Source organism: Columba livia, chromosome 2, assembly GCF_036013475.1.
Source record: "Columba livia isolate bColLiv1 breed racing homer chromosome 2, bColLiv1.pat.W.v2, whole genome shotgun sequence".
NCBI classification, from domain to species: Eukaryota; Metazoa; Chordata; class Aves; order Columbiformes; family Columbidae; genus Columba; species Columba livia.
Window position 1 is genome coordinate 42,590,171 of NC_088603.1, and position 6,134 is coordinate 42,596,304.

A 6,134-nucleotide genomic window follows, 5' to 3' on the forward strand; every position below is an offset into this window, starting at 1 on the left:
AACCTATTTGCAATTATTTGTTTTTCTTTCCAGTTTGAAGAATGTGATGACAGCCAGTGCAAGAAAGCCTTATAATTGTCAATGTTGTGCAAGCACTGGAATTATGAGAAAACTGTTCTGGTTAAACTTGGCCATTTCTCCAAAATTTATTTATCCATTTGTTAGACTCTATCCGCTTGTGTGGACTACTGAAATTACAGAATACTAAATCTGCAAAACGTTCATTTAACACTATTGACAAAATAAAAAATGAAGCTGAATAGCTTGGGACCAGATGGGCCATCTTTTATGAAGAACACATTCCCTAGAGAGCAACTGGAAGATCTTAGCTATCACATGCAGCTTTGTAAACCATTAAAGAGACAGAACTTTGCCTGCTCACAATGAAGTCAACAGCAAAACTTCACTGGCATAAGGATCAGCACCAACATAAAATGAGAGCAGACCTGAAACACCTCCAGGCCCTAACAAGATACCTTGACAGAGTGATTCACCCATAACTGCTTCAGTAGCAGTATTTCCCTCCTGAAAAACAAAGCTTTTTTTTTTTTTAATAATGTACTTACAAAAAGGAAAACAAGAAATTCTACCTCCCAAAAGCTCTCTTTTCTTCCCACCCACTTTGAGTGGATTTTTTTATCTTCTTGTCTCTGTTTCATTTCTAAGTCAAACTCCTAGCAGCTGCTGATTGAAGACTTCAATGGTGATTCTGGCTGGCTGATGGCAGCTTATTTCTTTCAAAGTAACAAATGAAGAAGGATACACAATAAGAAAGATTTCTTCACAGTTTCCAACACAGTGGATGAGTAATTCCAAAGGTATCGCAAATCTCTTCTGTTTGCAGTATTGCTCTCTTCTCCTTCATTTAGAGGACACAACAAAGAGCTAACTTAGGAGATATCAACAAAGCTATACCACACAGAAGGATCTCCTCTGCAAGGGGGAAGGATGCAATTAACAGCTGTCACATATAAAAGTTAACTGCACATTATTACTTTGCAATGGGGATTCCTGAATCCATTTCAATAGTTTATCAAGATAAAACAAGGTAAACAAAACAAGATAAAAACCAAACAACTCCCCCCATAATTTATTCAGATGTTTAAACATTCTTTAAAAGATAACTTATTTTGCTGCTGACATGTAGATGGCATATAAATAACCACACACAGAGGCTTTGCTCACTTTAAGGCTTTGATTTAAAACTCAGAGAAGATTCCAGAAGAAACACCAAACTGCAACTCGCCACGAGTAAACTACGCTCTTCTTGAAAGTCACGGTATATTTAGGATTCATTCACCATACTGATGGTAAGATCAGGGAGTGTTCATAGTGAATGTCTGTGATACATGAAAACGCACAGCCTATGTAAAGTTTATATTCCAGAAATCAGGATTTAGTTTTGATGCACTGTTGAAAGCTGTTGGTCTTGCTCACATTTGCAAACGCTTGATAGAACTGCTGTCTTTACGAGAAGTTACTCATTTATATAACACACAATCAACCCCAGAGACCCAATACCATTTGCAGATAAATCAACAAGAACAGTCTTGTTATTCTGGCATGCCTTCTGTCAGCTGTTAGAAAAGACATTTCCATTCTTGCACGCCTAGGAATAAAAGTTCCATTGATCAAAATCATTCACCAGTTTGTTAACGCCTCTCCACTGACCTTCATTGCCTCATGTAACAAGCAACCTGCTGAGTCATCTCCTGTAAAGAACACATCTTGGTAGCCTATTCAACTGATCAATTGAACAGAAAAGGAGTATTTGTGACGGTCAAATTCATGCAAAAGGCACTCTGTGGTAACTAACTGAACCCCAGGTTCCATGCCACCTTCTAGCACACAACGGGCGATATTGAAGTCACCAGATGAGCAGGCAGCTAACAGCTGGCAACAGATTGTGCCTGATCATCTTCAGGCCAATGTGGTAAGAAGAAGAGTACAAGCAATAATTATTTTAAAATTACAACCGTTAGATACTGCTTATGATCCAGCTTCTCAAGAACATTTACAGTAATACTCTCCTTTAGGATAGGCAGCATAGAGATTATTTTACACTAGCCTACAGCATCTGAAGACTTTGAGTAATGTAAGATACAAAAGTAGAATTAAACTGGATTCAGGGACTTCAAGTAAGTCTCTGGCAAACATTTATTCCTATTGCAAAACTGCTGCTGAGAGAAAGTTGACTCCAGCTTTTGATGTGGCCATAATAGAGGCACTGCTCTGAACTCTGATCTGAGCTTTAATTATACATTAACAGCATCTGAAAGAGATTCTCTGATGAAACTAATCCTTTCACACCTTGACCCATATATTTTTCCATAACCAACAGGAGACATTTAATAGATTAGACTGTTAAATATGACTCTGGTCCAGACCTGCATCATAAATCCCCGAGATAACATTTTCAATTAAGGCAGCCTAAAATAACGCAGTTTTCGATGTCCATGATCTGATGCACCTATTTGGTTTAATTTATTATTCTAGTCATGGAGCATGTTAAAATTAGGTGACATATCAGAATCTAAATTATACATCAGGGCAAACCCTAGAATTATATAGCCTTGCTTCTTTCCCAAAACTCTTGACCCCATTTCCCTTAATCCAGCCTGACCAAGGATCTCTCTAGGTTATTAAATTGTTAACATTTCATAGATTTTTGTATTAGCAGCATGAACTACTGAAAAGTCTATCAGAAGAAAAGTAGAGGCTACCACAGATGGGGAGACAGTAGCAAGAACTGGAAAGAAGAACTAGAAAGAAACTAGTTTGAGTTTCTGGACTGACAAAAAGATTCATCCCCTCAGTATTTGTTCTGAAGGTGTTCAGATTAATTTGTATTTGAGGTGGAAAGTGAATTTCCTCATTCCCCGTCCCAGACTAATTTACACTGCAGATCCTTCCCCAAAAACTTGCTATTATAGTAATAGAATGGTAACAGATTTTATTTTACTGTATAATAGTCTACAGTAATAGACACACCAGTTTGTTTTAGTGACTTTAAAAATTCAGTAACATCTATGAAGAGCTGGCCATCTAATACCCCATTGTCAGGAAAAACAATTTCATGTTTTGTTCTTTTGAAAACCTTCATGAATGTTTCTTTTCTCTGTTAATTTCACATCCGCTTTTCCACTCGTCCACATCCTTCATACACACAAATATGTGACAATATGGCTTGGCCTCAGATAGACTCCGAGGAACTGCACCAGAATCCGTTAACTGTTTCGAAATATGATCTCATTCTGCTTTTTTCTTGTTGCTTAACCAGTTCCTCATCTCATGCTCCCTCTCCCACATTAAATGAAAAAAAGCCTCTTGTGAGGAGCTTTGTCACAGGCTTTTTGAAACATGATCTCTAAATAAAAAGCTACAAAGATGTAGACTATGCTAAAACTAAACAGAAAAGGGATCAGAAGACCAGCTGCCTGGGCATGACTCATTTTCTGCCACACATATAAGCTATGCCTGAAGAAAGGCATAAAGACAGAGATCAAGAAGTCTTTGATAAAATGGGGGCTGTAATTTAACAAGTGTAATTGGTAACAAGTGAGGAACAGCTTCACCACTCTGAAAAGGAATTGTTCTTGCAAATCAGATGCTGGCTTCCAGCAGACCCTCCTTGTCTAAGTCATTAAGACTCTCCCTCCCACCACTATTAGTCATGCTGAGTATTAATATTATTCATTATTAGTCATGGTTTACTCTTTGAATAACCTCATTAATTTCAGTGAGACATTCGCAGTAGGAGGTAGTAGATAATCTATGCATTTATATATGTATGCATGTCTAATTAAAGGCTATCAAATGAGAAGACTGAGTTTCCCTTGCTGACTAAGCTGATCCTTAAAACTCTGGACCCAGAACTGACAGTATTTGTGGCTGCTGCCGAAGGCAGGCTAAGTCAAGCTTTCAAAAGTATCTGTGGCAGATTCAGTTTTAACAGCAACTTTCATGAGGATACTGCAAAGTTATACCAGCCTTGCTGTATAAAAGAAATTTGGAAAGCGGTAGCTGCCAGTCCCTCAGTACTTCCAAACAGCATGCTAATAACAAACTTAGCAAGCAAATTCAGAATTAAACATACAAAGCTTGGTACCTCGCAGACCACTGTTCCATTTTTTCCTGCTCTTTAGTGGATCCCATTGATGTTCAGAACATTTCTCCTCTGCTGGTTTTCCTCTAAAGCTACAGAGACAAGCAAGCCAGTTAACTGTTCATTATAAGATCAAACTGTACTTTATCCTCCTCCGTAGGCATCCTGTGATAAGATCATCTCGGAGAGAGGGGCAGACTCTTCTTAAGAAGTAAAGGGCTCATGAGAGCCCCTCAAATCACCCAGGTCATAAATAACTTGAATGTTGTTGCTTTTTATTTTTTAAAAGAAGAGTTAATTTTCTCAGTGACTTCAGTACTTCATGTATTACAACATTAATTTTTAATTCTATTTTTAAAGAGGAACATTCTTCTTATAACTTTCTACATAAATAAACTGGGACAGCAGTGCTACAGACAGCAGAAGACCGGAGGGGTACACTGTCTGAATACATGAAATGAGTCAGAAAATCATGATGATGTCTCCTCCCTGATCAAATGTTTAAAGGAATTCCTGCTATGGGTGAGAATTATAACTTCTTATTGTGCCTCCATATCTTCTTCTCACTCCCCTCCCCCAAGCAAAGATTACTAGCACAAAGTCATCACTCACCCTGTTTTCTCATCACTACCCAACTCATCCCAGTCTCCTAATCCCATCAGGGAAGAGTGACAGCAATCTGAGAGAAGCAAGGCAGGACACTTTCTAAATACTACCACCCACAGGAAAAATTGTACTTGGCTGACTACACAAGCCTGTCTGCTCTCTTGGCCTGGACAAGGAGCAGGAAAATAAGCACAGGATCAGGCCATGCTGTTTAGGGGTGAGACCTTCAAGAAGCAGACCCTGTCTTTCTCCCAGCTCTCTGGAGAACACTTTGAATGTTAGCTTTGTACTATTGAATTTGCTCAGTCTGGACATGTTGGCTGACATGAGTGGTTCCCACTTCAGATTTGTCCAAAGCCAGGGCCGAACTTCATGTTCAAGACAGAGTCACAGGCTGGCATGACAACTGAGCTGAGCTTAGTGGATCACAGAGTCAAAGAGGCTACAGCTCTTTTTGCCACTGGATCCCACCTACTGAGTTCTGATGTTCAATGAGGTCTCAATATTGGATGCACCTGGTCAACATGGATCCCTCTTCCACCTGCACAATCCACTGCACTGAAAATCTCCCCCCATCACAAGCCTGGCAGTGGCACACGTTTGAGAATAAATCAGGAGGCAGTACGTTGAATGATACGATGCTGCCTTCTTCCTCAAGCTGTAAACATGAACCATCTTCTGCAGCTGGGGACAATTTTACTCACCACAAGCTTTTAAGAAATAACAGCCTATGCACTTCCCTCAGAACTAGTGGTGTACTTTGCTCTGATACAGACACACACGTTTCCTTCCCCAGCCCCGGTATATCTCCTCCACAGCAGAGCCAGACTGGAGGCAGGCACCATCTTATCCAAAACAATGAACAAAAATGATCCTACCATTGACTGATTATTCAAATACTTCCTTTCTGTCAGATAGGCTTCTCCTTAACACATGAGCAGGGGTGGAGTTCTTCTCAGACTTGTATTATCAGAGGTACATTAAACATTGATTGCTAAGGTGTGTTTCTAGACGGGCCAATGCCAACACGGATTGCTGTTGCATGCAAATCCTCCACCTCCTCCTTCCAGGAGCTCATTCGTAATCTCATAGAGATTGATCAAGGCTGACATACTTAAGCTTTAAAAAATTATATAAAAAAATCAGCTCCAGGGCATCTGCAAATAACTAGCACAAGAACCAGAGTCTATTGAGCAAATCCAGGAACTTCCACATCTGTGAAACTCAGACCTTCATTGTTATTATTTTTAAGAATTCTGTAGATTCGGTCACGTCAGTCAGAAAATTCTGAATTAATCTATTTCTCTATTTGAGAAACAGAGGGAACAGTTATTTACCCATCACATAAGAATGTAGTAAACAAATATTAGGTAACATCTGTCTTGCAAGTCATAAATCATTGCACAAGTACCAAAGAGTATTA